The sequence below is a fragment of the Peromyscus leucopus genome, chromosome 4 (assembly GCF_004664715.2).
Source record: "Peromyscus leucopus breed LL Stock chromosome 4, UCI_PerLeu_2.1, whole genome shotgun sequence".
In the NCBI taxonomy this organism is placed as follows: domain Eukaryota; kingdom Metazoa; phylum Chordata; class Mammalia; order Rodentia; family Cricetidae; genus Peromyscus; species Peromyscus leucopus.
The window spans coordinates 17,344,765-17,366,367 of NC_051066.1; the positions used below are offsets into that span (position 1 = coordinate 17,344,765).

The following is a 21,603-nucleotide window of genomic DNA, read 5'->3' on the forward strand; positions in this document are numbered from 1 at the left end:
GAAGCAACAGGTTAAATCTGATGTCGGCTTTCATACAGATTAAAATATTTAGGATCAGAAATTATACATGCTTGTTATGCTAACTAAAAAAAGTTAAATACAAAAGCCTCTACTGTCCCTTTAAATAATTTCATTTTATAGATTTATTAAGTTTACATCAAAGCTATATACTAAATTTGAAATAATTATTTCCACATCAGGCATTGTTTGTTGACTTTAATTTTGTAAATTGATTTTCATGTGTTTTGTGAATTAAAACATTGTTTTCTTTATAGTGTATGGAATATCTCAGTTACTTTTCCTTTTGCTGTTATAAAGCAAAAGCAATGTAAGAGTGAAAAACATCATTGTAGATCCCAGGAATCATGGTGTAGATGTCAAGAAGGCAAGAGCTTGAGATTTGCATTTAATAACATGTAATAGAAACCTCCATGTGATAACATACCCCAAAGGGCACTGCACTGGCTAGTTTTGTGTGTCCATTTGACATAAGCTAGAGTTATCACTGAGGAAGGAGCCACAGTTGAGGAAATGCTTCCATGAAATCCAGCTGTAAGGCATTTACTCAATTAGTGATCAATGGGGGAGGGTCCAGCTTCTGGTAAGTAGTGACATCCATGGGCTGCTGGTCCTGAGTTCTATAAGACAGCAGGCTGAGCAAGCCTGGGGAAGCAGGCCAGTAAGCAGTACCCCTTCGTGGCCTCTGCATCAGCTCCTGCCTTCAGGTTCCCAGACGGTTTTAGTTTTTATCCAGACTTACTCCTCTGGTGAACAGCAATGCTGAAGTGTAAGTCAGAGAAACTTCCCCCACCCCCAACTTGATTTTTGGTCATGATGTTTTGTTGCAGCAATAGAAACCAAACCCAAGACATGCACTTAGATTTTCCATGTAAGTATAAGCCTAGAAGTAGGCTTTCCAGAATTTGTGTAGCTTGTTCCTAGATTGACCATCCTCAAGGCTGTGAGAAATAAATTTCAGGAATTACTAACTCTCTGGTATTTGGTTATAGCAAGTAAAAGAAAGAAAGAAAGGAAAAAAGAAAGAAAGAAAGAAAGAAAGAAAGAAAGAAAGAAAGAAAGAAAGAAAGAAAGAAAGAAAGACAGCACCATGCTTCTTCTGTATAATGATTTATTCATGGTTCTCTCCCAGAAATCAAAGTATCTTTTCCAGAAAACCATTACTTTGGAGACTAAGAGAGTACAAAAATTACATAAGCGGCCAGGCGGTGGTGGCGCACGCCTTTAATCCCAGTACTCGGGAGGCAGAGCCAGGCAGATCTCTGTGAGTTCGAGGCCAGCCTGGACTACCAAGTGAGTCCCAGGAGAGGCGCAAAGCTACACAGAGAAACCCTGTCTCGAAAAACCAAAAAAAAAAAAAAAAAAAAAAAAATTACATAAACACTATACCATGCCCATATAACTGAACATTAAGTGGATACTAAAACCATGTTTTAGATTTTTTGTTCATAAAGAAAATCACAAGAGGCATTTACAACAGATACAAATAAACACATGTAATATTTTGTATTATTAGTTTGATACAGCTGAACTTGGATGAACTGAACTTAGGTCTGGTCACATTTCTGTAAAGAGATTCAGAATACAACTGTAATATTAGATTTAATTTATATGGTTCTGTGGAAGAAAGGACTGTGAAGGGTTTTAGTTATATTTCATAGTATGGATGTTTCAGTAATTTGGAGCTTAATCATTGTCAATTTCAGCTTTTGTTTTCCCCATTACTTCTTCCTGAGTGGAACTACAGAATACTTTTGGTTCCTTCTCTAACATGGTTCAGTTGTGTACAGTTCATAATGCTTTTAATCATAAATAATGACTAAAGCAGTGTAGCATAGCAATTAAACAGTAGAGGAAACACATCTCCCACAAAGCTTTAGTTTGGGGGAGGTTCCTGAGTCCTGCTAACAAATATCTTGTACCCATAATAAAAAAAAAAAATCCTTTGTGTGTCAAGCTTGCCATAAAATGGCGCTTAAGAATGCTTGCTATAGGCCTGATTGCTGAAAACAAAACCAATGCAACTCAGCGAACATGGAGACGTTGTGCTGGTGGCTGCAAAGATCCTCCGACCCTTAATTCTAGTGTTGTTGGTATAGGAAGGTACTCTGCACTCTACTAAAAGAGAACCATAAACACCATGGCGGTCACAGAACCTTTGATCTACACTGGTGTCCTGCTTGCAAGGTATACCAGGGCAATGGTGGTAAAAGCCTGTGGCAATATTTAACCAATATCTCATTTGCCTTAGGGCACATTCCACAAGCTAAAACACATACCTGGTACTGTTTGGGTGACTAAAAACCAGAGTCTAGAGAAACCAAGGACCTAGAGGAAAACCAAGTACTACTATTCTAAAAAAAAAAAAAAAAAAAAGTAGCAACAAAATAAAATCACTCTTAATGACATTCTGCTACACTCACAGATCAGTGGGTTGCTCATCCATCATCATAGAAGCTTGCAGCAGGTAGGAAAAAATAAGAGACTCACAGCCAAATGTGCTGAATTTGTGAAACCTGGAACAATCAGCCATAAATGTAATGTCTCCATCAAGTCCCTCCCCTCAAGGCTCAGGAATCCTGCAGAAGAGGAAGCAGAAAGAGTGTAGAAGTAGAAGGGATGGAGGACATCAGGAAAACAAGGAGCTCTAAATCGACATGATCAAAGCTCATAAGAACTCACAGAGACTGAAGCAGCATGCACAGGGCCTGCACAGGTCTGTACCAGGTTCTCTATGTCATGACATGGCTTCCAGTTTAGCCCTTTTATGGGGCTCCTGATTGAGTGAATGAGGGAGTCTCTGATTATTGTGCCTTCTCTTGGGCTCTTTTCCTTTTGCTGGTTTGTCTTGCCCAACTCCAATGTGATAGTTTTTGTTTTGTATCTTTTATTTTGTTATTACCCCTTAGGAACCTATTTTTTCCTAATGAGAGACAAAAAGTGAGTGAGTCTGTACGGGAGGGGATGTGGAGAGGAATTGGGAGAAGTAAAAGGAGGGGAAACCATAATCAGGGTATATTATGTTAAGGAGAAAAATCTGTTTTCAGTAAAAAAAAAAGTGTGGGGGGAGAATGCTTGCTGTGAAAGCATTAAATTCAAGACCGTAGAACCCACAAAACAAAACAAAACAAAAGCTAAATGTGGTAAAATACATGACTGTAACCACTGGTTGTTAGCCTGTATTCTAGTTCTAGGTTCAGTAACAGACTTAGCTTTGGAGGAATACTGCAGTGAATGATGAAACAGGATACCTAGTGTCATCTCTTTGGCCTTTGTGAGATTGGGTACATATATTCATGAGCCTGAATGCACACATGTAACACGTACACACATACACACGTACACACACACACACACACACACACACACACACACACACACCTCAAAAATTAAACAAAGAAAAAATAAGCAACAAACAAAAGACTATCCACCTTGGCCATTTTAGTTCACATGCTCAAGTTCTGAGCCACATACTATAGCAGTAATATCATTAGATTAATAGAGTTTTCTTTTATCAACACAGGGTCAATTTTGCCCAAACTGCATACTTGTTCCATAACGGTGGAAGAGGTAGAGGAACTATACAGTGATAACCAAACTGCCAATCTGGACACATTGTGTGTTCTAGAGTTAACTCATATCAATAGTCATGCTATATCGTGGTGGTCATCTCTGGTTCTCCTTCCTTGATACATTCTTCTTGTGTTTTGTTTTAAAGATTCTCAGCATTTCTCCCATTAATTCTATTCTTGCTTTCATGAAACTCCAATGAACTGGTACTTATTTGAACTTCTACACTATGTTTCAAAAATTCCTTTCATAGTTTTCAGATCCATTCCATCTGTCTCTGTCTCAGTCTCTGTTTCTATGTATGTGTATATGTTAGCAATTTTCTCAAAGATGTTTTTTCATTACATATTCTCTTTTAGATTATATTTAATGTATTTAGCCCATAGTCTAAGCCATTGCTTATTAAAATCTTGGCTTTTTTATTGCACATTACACATTGATTATTTATTTTTCAAATCTTCCAGTGTTTTTTTTTATGACATTCTGAACTTTCACAAATTTATATTGTGTCTTTAATAATTTTACTTAGTTCAAATGTACATTTCTTATGTTATAGCCTCTGAATAATTTAATAAGCATTCTGTCTAGGTTGAGTCAACTATCTTTCCTTTGTGGGAATAATTTCTCACTGCTTTAAGATTTTGACCTTGAGCCCTACCATGATAGTGAACTTTATCTTCCAAGTTAACCATTTTTATCTGCTTTGGGCCCCAAGAATATTGTTTTCTTTAATTTTATTAGCTTTAAATTCTTTCTTCACATTCATAGGAAACAGCTGACTGTATAATCACTGTTATTTAGAATTAAAGATTAAGTTTGCTAATTCTCTAACAAGCAGCCATCTCATTAATTCATTCTCACTATTTTTCTAAAATTAAAGTTCTCAGTAGAATTATAGCATCTAGAGTACACTATTATTAGCACATTATTAACATCATTGCAGACTTTCTCACTGTGGAATTTTAATGTTGGAATACTATGAATGCATATGTCATTTATGGTCTCAATGTGAGTTCAATGTGTGTGTGTGTGTGTGTGTGTGTGTGTGTGTGTGTGTGTGTGTGTGAATGGCAGTTCACATTGGCCACACAGCATGCATATGGAGGTCAAATGATGACTTTTGGGAAGTCAGTTTTATCCTTCCACCTTGAGACAGGGTCTTCCTTATATTGAAAATTGTGTAGCCTAATTCAGGCTTACTGGCCTGCAAGCTTCAAGTTAATTCTTCTCTCCACCTCCCATCTCATCATAGGAATAATAAGATAATTAGATGCATTCCACTACACCCAGCTTTCTACATGGGTCCCAAAGATTAAACTTGGGTAGTTTCCGTGGCAAAGCAAGCACTTTTATTTGGAGAACTATCCTTTTGGCCCTTTTTCCTAATTTATCCTTTCACATTCAAATGCACACGTATAAAATACTTTTAACATATTTACTCCCATTTTGTGTGTCCTTTTGTCACATTGCCTTCTACATCTGAGGGACTCCATTTTCTTCTGAATAAGTTGCTTCCTACTTTCAGGAATGCCATGTGTGTCCCACAATGTTTAGTTGGGGTTACTGTGGGGGAGCAACCCCCACATTTATTTATCCCAGGGACTTTTGAGAAATAAGGTATGAGAGACTTAGTTAGAAATAAAGAAGGGAAAGAAACAGAGAGAAATGCAGAATAGTCTCGGGTGGGTCTGGATCTTTATCCACCGGCACAGAACTTTATTCCAAAGGACTACTTATAAGAATGCCAATGGGGTGGCACAAAAAGACCTCCCCCTTGCTAGTTACAGTCAAATGTAGACCCTTACAAACACTTGATACTCAGGCCTGTGCATTTTATTAACATACATATAAAATATCACCACAATTAATAGTAGTTATGCGTATAATGCCTATCTTTCAGCCATGGATTTTGACCATGATTTCTCTCCAGCCTCAACTTTAATCACAAAGCTGGTAATTATCTACATACCAGTTCACCTTTGCAGCAGTGGGCACATCTTGCCTAATACCTTGGTATTGTAGCACACAGGTTCCATAACAAGGTAAGACCATCAGTCTTGATTCTCTCCCAGCAGCCTACCTAACACCTTATGGCATTATGAAAGCTAGCCAAGATAGAACTTCAATCCCATTTCTATCTTATTTTATCCATATTCTATGTGTTATCTTTAACAATAGCTGCTTACCATCTAGTTATGGTGGGCAAACAAGAGCATTGATAACTGTTTGCCTTATCTTGATAACTTGTATTAATTACCCTTCTTTTGCTGTGGTACAACACCCTCACAAAAAAGGGGAAGGAAGAATGGTATATTTTGGCTTCTTGTCCCAGAGAATAACCCCATCATGATGGGGAAGGCACAGCAAGAAGCGATGAAAGCAAGGCAGTAGGAGCAGAAAGCTGGCTTATCACTTTTATCTGCAAACAGAAGGCAGACAGAAAGTAGGTAGAACCTATATAATGCTGAAGCCAGCCACCAGAGACCTACTTACTCCAGGAAATATTCACCTCCTAAAGGTTCCATAACCTCTATAAACAGCACTATCAAGTGGGACCAGATGTTCAAATACATGAGCCTATGGGGAACATTATTCATTCAAATCATCACAGTAGCCTCTCAAGATTTCCTGAACAAGAAAGGGGTCATTGGGAGGTAACCCTTACCTGGCAAAAGCATGTAGATTGACCTGTCCTATTGCATTTGTAGTCAGGAAACAGAGAGAGAACAGGAAATAGATCAGGCTATTAACCTCAAAGCTTACTCCTAGTGACATACTTCCTCCAATAAGACTCTGGGTTATAAAGGATATTTTTGCAAACAGCATGGCCAGGTAGCAACCAAGTGTTTGAAAATATGAACCTATGGGAAATATTTCATGTTTAATCCACAATAGTGGTGTAGCTGGTGATTATGGTAACTATATTTTTTAAAGAAAACTACACAGATATTCATAGTAGTTGCACCAGTATATATTTCTACCAATAATGATCCCTAACCAGCATTTATTCTTTTTTGTGTTTAAAAAATTATCATTGTACAAGTCTTTAACTCTCTTGCTTAGGTTTATTCGAACATATTTAATTTTATTTGATATTATTGTGAATGATATTATTTCCATGATTTATTTCTTTATATGTTTATCATTAGTATATTTGAGAGCTGTTGATATTTATGTGTTAATTTTGTATTCTGCTACTTTGTTATTTATTACCTGGAGCAGCTTTCTGGTGGAGCTCTTAGAGTATTTAAATATAAAATATCATCAGCAAATAAGGATACTTTGACTTCTTCCTTTCATATTTGCTGTATCTACTTCTTTATGTTATTGCTCTAGCTAAGACTTCAAGTCCTGTATTGGACAGGTGTGCAGAGGAATAGACATCCTTGTCTGTTTTCTGATTTTAGTGGAAATACTTTCAGTGTTTTTCTTTTTTTTTTTCTTAATATGTTAGCTCATGGGTTAAGAAAGTCTTTTCCTCTGTCATAAGTATTTTGGGCATTGTCTTTATTATGTTGAGGTATGTTTCCTGTATCCTTAGTTTCTCAAGGCATTTTATAATGAAAAGAAGTTCAATTTTCTCAAAGTTCTCACTTATATTTAATAAAATGCTCAAAAGGCTTCTATCCCTAAGTCTACTCATATTGTGAATTATACTTATTGATTTACATATGTCAAACTATCCCTGCATCCCTAAATGAAATTAGGTCAATCATGGTGGAATTACGTCTTTAAATTCATTTTTTTTAAAAAAAAATTGTGTCTATGTTCACCAGAGATATTAGTTAGAAAATTCCTCTTTTTTTTTCCTATTTTCTTTGGCTCCTTTAACTAGTTTATTCATCCTTTAAAAGGAGGAAATTTTTATTTTGTTGATACTTTGTGTTGTTTTTGTTTATGATTTCAATTATTTCTTTCCATGTACTGATTTGGGATTTGGATTTTTCTTGTTTTTTCCAACTCTTAAAAGGTGAATCATGAAACTATTTATCTGATATCTCTCTGACTTCTTAATACAGGCACTTATAAATATACTCTTCCTACTTAGAACTGCTTTCATTTACATTCTATGTACATTTCTTTTTCAATTATTATTTGATTCCCTTTTTTAGAATTTCCTTCTTGAAATCTTTAGTCATGCATCCATCACTCAATAGTGTGATGTTTCATGTTGTATGATGTAGGGTTGCTTTGGTTGTTGACTTGTAACTTTATGATGAACAGGTAGAGTACATGAAAATTTTTCAATTTCTTATGTTTGTTAAGATTTCCTGCTGGGCGGTGGTGGCGCACGCCTGTAATCCCAGCACTTGGGAGGCAGAAGCAGGCAGATCTCTGTGAGTTTGAGGCCAGCCTGGTCTACAAAGCGAGTTCTAGGAAAGGTGCAAAGCTACACAGAGAAACACTGTCTCGAAAAACCAAAAAAAAAAAAAAAAAGATTTCCTTTGTGAACTAAAGTAGTATCTAATTTAGAGAGTGTTACATGACCTGCTAAGAAAGTAGATCTGCAGTTTAGAATTGGAATTTGTTGGAGATATTTGTTAATCTCAATTGACTTACGATGTTACTTAATTTGATAGTTTTCTGTTTGTTTATTTTATTATGTATTTATTTTCTGAGAATGGGGAATTAAATTTACATACTAATTTTATGTTAGAGTTTAACTTTTATGATTTGTCTGAATCAACAGATTGACTCATTTATTTTGGGTTTTCCAACTTAATGGAGTACTGATTTTTAAAATATTCCCTTAGGATATTCTGAATTTCTTTGTTGTCAGTTATAACATTTTCCTATTAATTTCTGATTCTGTTAATTTGTCTTTTTTTTAACCTTCTTTTGGTTAGTTCATCAAAAATTTGTCAATCTTCTTTATTGTCTCAGTGAAACTGCTCTGAGATTTATTGATTCTCTGTATTGTACTGTTTTTGTATTTCATTGATTTGTGCTCACATTTTTATTATTTCTTCCTGTCTACCAGGTTATAATTTTGATTGTTTTTGTTTCTTTCAACCTTTTGGCTTATATCATTAAGCTCTTCCTGATTTTCTTAATGTAGGTATTGGCACTGTACATTTATTTATCTTTGTAAAACTGCTTTTAATGTGTCCTGGTGTTTTGCATTATGTTTACATTTTTATTTAGTTCTAGGAAATTTTTTTCTTTCTTAATTTCTTTTTTGACTTATTTACTACCCAATAATGATTTTGTTAATTCTCATGAGTTTGTATACTTACTAGGGATTTGTTCCCTGTCAAGTTGATAGCACTCTGGACAGACAGGATTCAAGCAATTATTCCAATGTAGAATTGTAAAGTGTGGTGACATATTGTGCACCCCACTAAAACTTATCTGGGGATCAGAACACAGAGTCAGACACTAATTAGACATAGAGGCCCCAAAGTGATGGCACACACCTTTAATCCTATCACTCTAGGCAGAGATCTGTCTGGATCTCTGTGAGTTCCAGGCCACACAGAACAGAGCTAGGCAGTGGTGGCACACACCTTTAATCCCAGCATTGAGATCTCATGCCTTTGCTTAGAAAGAACACACATTTAATCCCAAGAAATGACATGGCTGGATAGAGAATGACATATAAGGAGTGAAGAGACGAACTAAGCAGCAGTTCAACTGAGACCCTCAGGTGTGAGGACTCAGAGGCTGTCAGTCTGTGGATTCATGGAAACAGGATTGGCTGAGGAGTTGGGAGGTCAGGTTGGCTGTGGCTTGTTCTGTTTCTCTGATCTGTTCTTTCATCATTCACTCCAATATTTGACTCTGGGTTTTTCTTTTTTTTTTTTTTTTTTTTTTTTTTTGAGACAGGGTTTCTCTGTGTAGCTTTGCACCTTTCCTGGAACTGGCTTTGGAGACCAGTCTGGCCTCGAACTCACAGAGATCCGCCTAGCTCTGCCTCCCGAGTGCTGGGATTAAAGCATGCCTCTAATCCCAACACTTGGCAGACTCTGGGTTTTTTTAATTGAAAAGAACATTTAAGATTCATGTTACATCTGGCGGCCCAGCCTCTGTGGCACACATTTATGAAAAAAGCTACTTTGCTGGTGGCCCTGCAGTGACAGCTCAGGCCTGAGCTGCACATGGCTGGTTGTGGTGGTGCACGCAGGTAGGATTTGCTGAAGGAGGCAGAGGCAGGAAGACCCTGAGTTTGAGGCCAGCCTGGGAGGCTTGCTGAGGAGAAGCTACAGCCGGGGCTGGGCCAGGCCACAAACAGTGGTGGTGGGACTACGGAGGCAGAAGCTGCTGCTCTGAGTTGCTGGCTGTTTCCCATTGTGTTGGCGGTAGAGGCAACTCTGCTACCTGGGATGAAGGGTTTACCGCTGCTTGTTTTTGCCAGGACTATCATGTTACAAGAAAGCATTGGCAAAGGTCAGTTTGGAGAAGTGTGGCAAAGCAAGAGGCAGGGAGAAGAAGTTGCTGTGAAGATATTCTCTTCTAGGGAAAAATGTTCATGATTCTGAGAGGCAGAGGTTTATCAGACTGTGATGTTGTCCCATGAAAACATCCTAGGATTTATAACAGCAGACAACAAAGATAGTTGCACATGGACTCAGCTGTGTCTGGTGTCGGATTTCCATGAACATGGATCCCTTTTTGATTACTTGAACAGATCCACTGTTACAGTGGAAGGGATGATCAAACTTGCTCTGAACACGGCAAGTGGTCTTGCCCATCTTCTCATGGAGATTGCTGGTACCCAAGGAAAGCCATCTATTCCCCACAGAGATTTCAAATCAAAGAATATCTTGGTGAAGATGAATGGAACCTGTTGTATTGCAAACTTGGGACTGGCTGTTGAGACACGATTCTGTCACAGACAAAATTAATATTGCTCCAAACTATGGAGTATGCACACACACACACACACACACACACACACACACACACACACACACAAATTTTTTGCAGGGAACTGTGACAATGCACAACAGTGACTGTGAAGTCTCCATCAAGAGGATGGGATCCCACAACAATGATTCCACATGGACTATGACAAAGCCATTAAGCTGATTAACACCACCCAAAGATCGACTTTGGACTATAAACTGCTCAAGGCAAATTTGAGATGGCTAGCTGAGATGATCCAGCCTCACAGTTACTGGAGCAAGGACTTGAGACAAGCTCTGCACTTTCCCATTATGCAGAGACAGGACAAATAATACAGCTAACTCTCCCAGGACTTGGCAATTAACCCAAAATTTTCTTTTCAGGATTCTCTACAGATGCCTTCACCCCCAGACAGCAGTAAATAATTTTAAGAAAATGACACTCACATTCCCCAAAAGGGGAGTGGGTGATTTTTGGTATTTCAGTGATTATGGATAATTGTCATTGTTTAGGATGGTTGGTTACAAGCTGTTAATTGTTAATGGTCAGGAAAAATGCTAAACAAGATTAGATTCAGGGTTCTTGTATGGGAAAAAAAAGAGGAAAGAAAAGGGAAAAAGAGGGTATAGATAAAAAGTAAATTATTTAATCTACTCTGAAAAAAGATATAGAAATGATAGATAAGAGGTGGATTATTGAATCTATTCTAAAAAAAGATATAGAATGATAAAGGGGTAGATTATTGAATCTACTCTGAGAAAAGAGGATATAGATGTGATAAGATAAAAAAGGTAGATTTATTACATGAGCTATGAATGATGCTTTATTCGCCTTTCCGGGCTTTGATCTTCCTCAGAAGGAACTCTAGCTCCTTGCCTTCTAGCACATAGCCGTCTGCTCGGCCACACTGGCCTGGTCTTGAGGCGATACAGGCAAGAAGCTTGCTTTGCTGGAACTGCTCCTCCAGAAGACTGCTGATTTTAGCATTCTTTTTCCTTTCATCAGATTTCTTTTGGATTTTCTTTTATCGTTTTTTGTTTAATATCTCTTCCTCTTCAGGAGTCAGCTTGGCCCCCCTCTTGTGGCCCAGGGGCAGCGCATAGGAGACTCATACCACTGTCGGTATGCTGTGCTGTCAATAAGCACGATACAGTTCTTCACCAGGATCTTGGTGCAGACCAGCTCGTGATTGGATGCATTGTAGACAACATCAATGATCCTTGTTTTCCGAGTACAACACTCCGAGCCCCAGGAAAAGTTCTCCACATCCAATCTTAGGGCACGGTACTTCTTATTGCCTCCTCAGACCCGGACAGTGTGTATACGACGAGGGCCAATCTTCGTGTTGGCAGCAGGCCATCCCAGCTCATACTTGTGCTTCTTTTGGCAGGGCTTTCTCTTACCCCCGGTCTTGCGGCGCTTGTGCCAGTTGTCTCAAGAGATGCCCATCATTCAGTGCTGGCTGGAAAAGCTATTGAATCTACTTTTAAAAGGCAACTACTAGTTTTAAATATTTTATATTGGATTGGATTTTTGTATATTGTATACCAATTTTGTATTGGACTCACCAAAATAGGATAAATAATGATTTTTTTTTGTCTGAATTTGTCAAATATTAATGTACTGCACATTGGTAATGTAATTCTTGACTGTATATAGTGTATATACTTCTTGTACTTATTGTATATAGTTTTTCTTATATTAGTTATACCTTTTCATTTTAGACAAAAAAGGGGAAAATGTAGTGATATTTTATTTGTATTCTAACAAGTAAAACTTATCTGGGGATCAGAGAACAGAGCCAGCCACCAGATTAGACATAGAGAGGCCAGACAGTGGTGGCATACACCCTTAACTCTATCACCTGGGAAGCCGAGATCTGTCTGGATCTCTGTGAGTTCAAGAACACACTAGAAACAGAGCCAGGCAGTGGTGGCACATAACTTTAACCCCAGGACTTAAGATCTCATGTCTTTGCTTGGAAAGACACAGGCATCCCAGGAAGTAGAAAAATATATATGGTGTGAGGACCAGGAACTAGAGGCTTTTAAGCAGTTCAGGTGAGATCCCTTCCATGTGAGGACTCAGAGGCTTTCAGTCTGAGGAAACAGCATCAGCTGAGGAGCTAGCAAGGTGATGTTGGCTGTGGCGTGTTCTGTCTCTCTGATACTTTCAGCTTTAACCCCAATATCTGGCTCCAGGTTTTTTTTTTGTTTTTTTTTTTTAATTAATAAGACCTTCTAAAATTCATGTTACAGTAAAGATTTGTTTTGTGTCCTACATTGCTGTCTATTTTAGAAATGCTTCTTTGTGCTATTGAGTAGAATGTGTATTCTTTGCTATGGCTGGAATATCCTTTAGATATCTGTTAAGTTCATTTGCTTTATGATGTCAATTAATTCTGAGTTTCTCTGCTTAATTTGTCACAGATAGCCTGTCTATTGGAGAAAGTGTGACACTGAAATCACTTATTCTTAATGGATTGATGTTAACCTTTTCTTTAAATATGGCAGTAGTTATTTCTATGAAATTGGGCACCCCAGAGTTTGGTGCATGTAAGTTTAGGATACTGATGTTTCCTTGGTTGATTGTTCTCTTGATTAAAATGAAGTGTCCCTCCTTATCTCCTCTGATTAGATTTAGTTTAGAATCTGTTTTGTCAGATATTAGGATAATGATACTGGCTTGTTACCTGGTCCCATTGGACTGAAGTACTTTCACCATGTTTTTACTCTAAGGTAGTGTCTATCATTAAAGCTGAGATGTGTTTTTTGTAGAGAAAAGGTAGAAGTATTTTCTTTCTTGAACTTCTAGTCAGCCTGTGTCTTTTGACTGGACATTTGAGGCTATTGATATTTAGAGTTATTATTGAGAAGTATATATTTATTGAGGCCATCCTCCTGTTGATGTTTGGTATGTTCTGTGTGTTCTCAGTGGTACTTTGTGTTTTAATGTTTATGGCTGCATATTTATTTCCACAGTTTCTTGTTGTGGATATTGCTCTATATAAATAAAACACTGATGGCCAGTGACCAGGCAGGAAGTAGGTTGCCAGGCAGGAAGTAGGTGGAACAAGGAGAGAGGAGAATTCTGGGAAGCAGAAGGCTGAGAGGGGAGACACTGCAGCCACCGCCAGGATAAGCAGCATGTAAAGACACCGGTAAGCCACCAGCCACGTGGCAAGGGATAGATTTATAAAAATGGGTTAATTTAAGATAAAAGAACAGTTAGCAAGAAGCCTGCCATGGCCATACAGTTGAGTGTGGACAAGACAAAAAAAAAAAACTCTAGCTACAGTTTCTCTGGAATTTTCATTTCTCTCTTCAGCCCAAAGTGTCACTTTCTATGTTTTGTTTAGGTTTGATTTATCACATATAATTTTTTAGGCTGTTTATGTGTGGAAATTTTTCTTTCTATTTCCACTGTGGTGGACATTTAATCTAGGATAGCAATGGTTGTGTAACAGGAGCTATATCTTGCCGGTTGGGGAGAATGCTTCAGGAGTATCTGGGAGACTAACTGGGGTAGTCCCCGTGGAAGGATGTGGGAGATGTATCTGTTTGGAAAGGTTGGATGCAGTGCAAATGGGGCCTTTGGGTGGTGACAGGTAGGGTGATTCTTGGTGACAACCTAGAGGTTGGTTGCAGTGAAAACTGGGATTGTCAACAGCACTGGATGTTGGACTTGGGACAGATCTTGAAAGATGGATAGAAATTATTGGTGTAGTGAGTCTGGGAGACTCACTAGGCTAGACTTGGAAAAGAAAATTGACAGTCTGGCTGGGTGAAGAGGTTAGATGCAAAGCAGAAGGGACCTATGGCGTGGTGTATAGGCAGGGAAAGTCTTGGTGCAAGGTTTTTATTCCAAAACATCAAGTGATCAGCCCTTATAAGAGCCTTTACCTCCTTCTGAAAGGTAGGCCAGTCAAGTCACCATCATCTGCATTGCTCAGATCACATTTCTAAATTCCTTCCAAAGTCTTCCCACGCAAAACCCGGTCAGCTCTATTATAGTTATATTATATTTTCTGTATTATATCTCATGTTTCTGGTACCAATTTCTGTCCTGCTTAGGCTATTGCTGTGATAAACACCATTACCAGAAGAAACTTATTTTAGTTTCTGTTTGTAGTCCAGCATGAAGGGAAGTCAGGGAAGGAACTCAATACAGGAACTTGAGGCAAGAACAAATGCAGAGGTCTTGGAGGAATGCTTCTTATTGGCTTTCTCACTCTGCTGTTTTTAAACTACTTAGGACAACCCGCTCAGGGGTGGCACCACACAGAGTGGGCTGCACCCTGCCACATCAACCATTAAGTGAGAAAATATTGCACAAGTTGGTGCCCTGGCCAATCTGAGGAAGAGTTTTCTCAGTTGAGGCTTGTTTCATGTTAACAAAATGAAAAAAAAAATCAACCAGCACATACATTTTTTATTCATGTATTTATTTTAGTTTGTGTGTGTGTGTATGTGCATGTATATGTATGTGTACATATGTGTATGTTCCATGGCACATGTGTGGAAGTCAGAAGACATCTTCCAAGACTTAGTTTTCTTGTCCTAATGTGTGTATTTTAGGAATTGAACTCAGGATGTCAGCCTTGGCAACAAGTGCCCTTACAATCTGAGCTATCTTGCTAACCCCTGAAACAAATTTTAAGCTTAAAAACCATACAGAGATAAATATAAAACTGGATTGAAGCTCAAAGATATTGTCCTTTCATAGGTTCTTGGTGAAACTGAAAATTCTGGGGGAAACAAAGGAAGTTACAAAACCATACCACAGAGTTAAATGAGTCCTTAAAATTATCAAACTCAACTAACATTAAACACAGTGTTCTGATAATATTGCATATGGTTCTGCCATTAATTATATAGGAGCCTGTTTACTTTTCTCTTATTTTGTATAAATTAATATTTAATTTAACTGAGCAGCTGCATTAACTGGATTCAACCATAGCATTCTAAATCCTAGTCACCAATGATGCATTGAAAAATTGTGTGTGTGTGTGGGGGCGGGGGGTGATAACAGAAAAGATCACAAGAAAAGTAAATAGACAAATATTTGGGTAACATCAATATCTAAGAATTGTAGAGTAAACCAGAAAGGTGTACAGTAAGGGCTAATAAAGATTTAAGGAGAAGGAGGAAAGTATTTTTCGTTGTGTTGACAAAGGAGAGACTATTGACTAAAAAAAGTAAATGTCTTGGCACAAATGAGTACCTAGACTCTAAACAAGACTGGAGCTACACAGGGTGAAGAAATAGAACAAGTTAAGGGATATGAAGTTGCTGGTGAAGGAGACAAAGGATACATTCAGATTTGTAAAACTATCAAAAGAAAAAAAAAAGGAATATCACAAAACTTTCAGGTGGTTCACTGCACATAAAACATAATCAAAATAAAAATAAAGAGACATTTCAAGGTTAACATATTTGTAAACAGGACCAGAAAGTCAGAACATTTGTGTGCTTGTCTCTCTACTCTGTAAATTAGCAAATCTGGACTGAGACTGAGAGGGGCAGACAAGCAAGTAGCTTCAGAGATGAAGGGAAACAATAGAATTAGTTCTTCACTCAGGCAGTCATTCGGCCATGGATAATAGACTGGCCCAGATGCTGTAGACAGAAAAGGCCCTGCTGAGGTGAATTGCAATATTTGAGCTTTCCTCTAGCTGCGTGTAGCACTGCAGGAGTCACTTGGTCACAGAAGAAGGAGATGCATCATACTTACCTTGTAGATTCTGGCAGTGATCTAATAAAGATGTGCATGTTTTTAGTGCATAAGCACTAAGTCCATGTGCTAATATAACTTTTTATGCACACTAGCTTTTACTTTCTCCTCTGGTTCATATTGTTTAAAACATTTACTGTCGGGGTTGGGGATTTAGCTCAGTGGTAGAGCACTTGCCCTGGGTTCGGTCCTCGGCTCTGAAAAAACAAACAAACAAACAAACAAACAATTTACTGTCTGGCTGCAAAACAAATTGCTGACTGGGGATGCAAGGCCTCCATAATTTTAAATAGCGCTGTTGGTTCCAAATTTAGAAAAGAAAGAGGAAATGAAAAACATTGAGAGTAATGAAGCAGAGAAATTATTTACTTTTCTAAGGAATGTATGTTCTAGTTATACTCTAATAGTAAGAACTTGAAGATTTCTAAGATAAAGAATTTCTAGTGTCTGATGAAATGCTAGGGGGTCTCAGAAGTAGAGAGGAGACAGCTACTGGAATTAAGCACACCAGAGAGTGGAAATGGCTTTAGCACATGGGTTTGTGTGCAGGCATTGGAGAGCCTGCTTTGATACTATCAAAGACTCAGCAAGCCAACCCACTTTACATCTAGAAAGTATCTTTGGTAGCTAGAGTGGGCAGGTACATGATGTGAACAAAACATTTTTAAACATCTGTATAATGGTAAAGTTATCTGATAATTTTGTTCATGTACATATCATGAAAAGTCAAAAATTTATAATTTTTTTTTTGCACTGGGTGTTTTTATTTTTATATGTATTAGGATTTATTAATGTGTTAGCATACATTAATATATATTCTTTATGTATAATTGTATCTTATTATTCTAGTTGCACATATATAGTATAAAGAATACTTTATATATTTAAATATTTTATTAGTTAAATTTTAATTCCTTAAGAAAGAATGTTCAGATGAATAAATATTTTCATATACATATGTCAAAATAGAATTCACCAAGACTTTGACAGTGCTATGCATATGTAGACAGAGTATATGGTCTTTTTAGTTAACTTCCTACTCTTAGATATTTGTCTGTATTATATGATTCATACATGTGATAAAAGATACTACAAAGATGTGTCTAGTAGTACCAGTGAGATAATCAGTAAAGCAAATTTCCTTTCATTGTAGACACTGTTTTCAAAAACTTCTACAATGGTGCATTGCTGGACCTAGCTATCAATGTCTCTCCTTGTACTACATTTTTCATCTGCTTTGCTACTGAAAACTGAACAGCTCTTTCTGTCTGCAAATTGACAATCTCCTGAAATAATATTTGTTCAAATAGTATCACATTATTTTATATAAAAATACTTGAGTCCTTCCTTCCAAGAAATGGTGTTATTGGAAGCTTGAACTATTGAAAAAATAATATTGCCTCCAAGGAGGTATGCTATCTCAATAAGACATATCTTCAAGACAAGGAAAAATGTGCTTTTTAAACCCTACATGTGTTATAAACAAGCACTTAGGAAGCCATTGTTCTAAAGTGTTGCTGGCCTTACCTGAGGCAGCATTTCAGTGCATTTAAAAGGTCTCTAAGGATGCTAAGCTGTCTTAGGTGGCCAAGTGGATATAATGAAAACTGAAGTGTCTGTTTCCTGAAGTTTCCTTGAAACTTTTCTCTGGGGAACTGAAATGTAGCTTCCAGCTTCCTGGTCTAACTTTGGCACAGAATACTGGCTGAAATTTTAGGAAGAGAAACACTGGTACAGACAATAAAACTGCTTAAAAACTTGGGCTCTCACTTAATTTACCTAAAGCAGTTAGTTTTAGAAAACAGTGTTTATCTCATTAAAAATACGTGGCTGTATTTCATAAAAACAAGTGACTGGTGGTCTTTTCCTTCCAGAATCTCTTATTTTTAACTTATTATGTTTGCCTTTCATGTGAGAACCACTTTATTGTTTCAGTAGACTACAATTTATTTATTTTAAGAACATGTTAATTGTTATCAGATGTACCTTCAAATTTACTTTTAAAAGGGTGATATGAGAATATAGAGCTGACGCCAAATAAACAGTTGCTTAAGTGCATACAAAATAATTATTGTGTGTTTAATGATCAAATAATTACTTTAATATTCAGGTCGAGAAAGATTATCAAGCATGCATCTACCAATGTCTATTTCCTTCCATCTTTTCATAATTGTATCAAAGGTTCTAGTGACTTTTCTAAATCAAGTGGTTATATTAATTCACCCTGGGATACTTTTGCCTATTATATTGTTCTGCTTATAATAGCTTTTTCTCACTTTGTTTTATATATGCGCAGCATTATTGAATCAAATGAAAATATATTTGTGAGTGTCTGTTATGCCGCAGCCATTGTTGTTTTTGTTAGAGTTTCTTTTACTGTGAATAGATACCATGACCATGGCAACTCTTACAAAGGAAAACATTCATTTGGGGTTGCTTACATTTTCAGAGATTTAGTTCATTACTATCATGACACAACATGGCAGCATGCAGGATGACATGTTGTTGGAGAGGGAGCTAAATGTTCTACATCTTGATCTGTAGGCAACAAGAAGTGAACTGTGTACTATACTGAGCATAGCTTGAGCAAAGGAGACCTCAAATTCCACGCCAACAGTGATACACTTCCTCCAACAAATCCACACTTCTCAATAGTGCTACTCCCTTTGCAGGCCATTTTCTTTTAAACCACCATGGTTGTAGACCTTAGAATGGTATAAGCAGACACAATCTGATTCATGGGAATAGGGAGAAAAGGGGTGCTAGGGCAATAGTAGAGAGGGTACCTGAACAGACGTGCTCCAGTAATCAGATTGGTGAATACCATAACCGTCATCATAGAGCCTTCATCCAGTAACTGATGGAAACAGATGCAGAGATCCATGGCCAGGTGCCAGGCTGAGCTCCAGGGGTCCAGTCGATGAGAGAAAGGAGGGATTCTATGAGCAAGGGACTCAAGATCATGATGGGGAAACCTACAGAGATGACCAGGCCAAGCTAATGGGAACTCATGAACTGTGGACCAATAGCTCTGGAGCCCCCGTGGGACTGGACTAGACCCTCTGCATAGGCGAGTCAGTTGTTTAGCTTGAACTGTATAGGGGGCCCCTGGCAGTGGGATTAGGATCCGCCCCTGGTATATGAGTAGGCTTTTTGGAGCCCAGTGGCTATGTTGGGACACCTTGCATAGCCTTGGTGCAGAGGAAGGGGCTTGGACTTGCCTCAACTAAATGTACCAGGTTCTGCTGACTCCCCATGGGAGGACTTGGAAGAGGTGGGAATGGGGGATGGGTTGTGGGGGAGGGCTAGGGGTGGAAGGAGGGAGGAGAGGGAGACCTGTGGTTGATATGTAAAACTAATAAAAAATTACTTAATAAAAAGGGGAAAAAAACCCTCTAACACAATCATTTAGCACAATCACTAAAAAGTGGGAAAGTTTTATTTAGGTTGCAGATTATACGAGAATAGCTAAAGAGCCAGACTTGTGTCCCTGCTGTCCTCTGTCCCTGAGCCCGATAAGAAGATTAAAGATTGCTCTCAGGTCAAATACTTACTTGGTCGTTTGATCTTCATGTCTGAAGACAAGACTAGACTTCAGTTTCTGCTCCCTTTTGTTTACTTTAAAATAATGTAATGTAGGCACCTCTAGATGTGGCTCTTCTTTCCTCAGTTTCAGTTATTTACAGTCAATCAAAGTTCCAAAGTAATAACAGAAAAGCTCTCAAGAAAAATAATCCCTATTTTAAGCATTATTCTACTCTGAGTTGCATTATGAAATCTGCCATCCATTTCTTTCCTACCTAAGGTGCCAGTGATTTCATTGTCCAGCACCCACATAGTATGTACTATGTACCCATTTATCACTCCATAGCTGCACAGAAAAAAAAATACTGTCTATAGGGCTCTGTACTATTACTATGGTTTCACATATCCACCTGAAGTCTTGTATTGTGAATTCAGTGGCCAAAAGACAACTGTACTAACATCTATCCCATCAAACATGTCACATTACACAGATTTAGTTAAATCAGATGGCACCAATTTGTAAATCACCTGACAAAGAGTTAATTTCTTATGTATGACATAGAATAACAATTTCAACAAATGCTATTGTATTTGAATTATTAGTGGTGGGGGTGTGCATGTGCTGGGGTTCCTTGTGGAGGTTAGAGAACAAACTTGTAAAGGTAGTTCTTTCCTGCTATCTTTATATGGGTATTGGGGATTTAACTTGGGTTTTCCATCTTGCACATTAAGCATCTTTATTTTATGAGCCATCTAGTAGCCGCTATAACTGTACATTGCTAAAAGAGTATAATGTGTGCATATTTATGAACTTATACACACACAATTTGTTAAAAAATATGGAGATAAGATGATATAAGTTGGTGAAAAGTTTTTTTTTTTTTTTTTTGGTTTTTCGAGACAGGGTTTCTCTGTGTAGCTTTGCGCCTTTCCTGGAGCTCACTTGGTAGCCCAGGCTGGCCTCGAACTCACAGAGATTCGCCTGGCTCTGCCTCCCGAGTGCTGGGATTAAAGGCGTGCGCCACCAACGCCTGGCTGAAAAGCTCTTTTAATAGGTTTATCCTAACCATTTAAAGTTATTTTCCTAAAATTTCAGGGTATAGTAAAGCATCTGAAGTTGCCTCATGGCAAATTTTAGAAGCTATGGTTAGAAAACTTTGAAAGAAAGTTACATTTGAAGTTCCTTAAACACAGTATGGTAAAAAAAAAAAATAGTTTTAATATATAGGACTTCACATTCCTGCTTCTCAGTTTTTTTAGGGGTAAAATTGTCAGATCTCTACATGCCAGTGGTACTCATGGTTTAAGGCTAGAAAAAAACCTAAAATAGAAAAATAACTTTCTATATCTCTGTAAATATTTACATTTTGTGTTATTAATCAAAGCAACAAGTAAATGAACTTGGCATGTGTTCATAAAAATGTGATATATATATATATATATATATATATATATATATTCAAGTAAATCTACAGTGAACAAATATATGTATTCTTAACTCTTTACAATATTTCTATGAATGCTTAGAGTTAAATGACCCATATTCATCTCCTTGAGGGGATAATACCTAATAAAATTTATTCTTGAGAAATTTATACTTATTATAATCTCCATAGCAATTCTGATGAATGAAAGCCCTAGCCCTGTATTTCTCACCACAAGTTGAATCATTACAGCCATATGTTTTCATACTGCTGATGCAATCCAATTTCTATTTGTAAGGTTGTCCTCATTTTATATGCTCATTATGCTGCAGTTTATGGCACACTTAAACCATAAACCAGAGTAATTAGACATCTACACAAAATACCTCCATGCACTGTTCTCATAGGCCATGGTACACACCAAAAGTAGTCATCAGTGGCCACTTTCCATTCCCTAATTATTTTATTGCAACTATAGATGACAAAA

General features: G+C 37.6%; 1 pseudogene; it reads right to left on the minus strand.

Annotated features, from left to right (window-relative positions):
* Positions 1–11,257: 11,257 nt before the first annotated feature.
* On the minus strand, positions 11,258–11,883 carry LOC114692832 (annotated as a pseudogene).
* Positions 11,884–21,603: the final 9,720 nt, after the last annotated feature.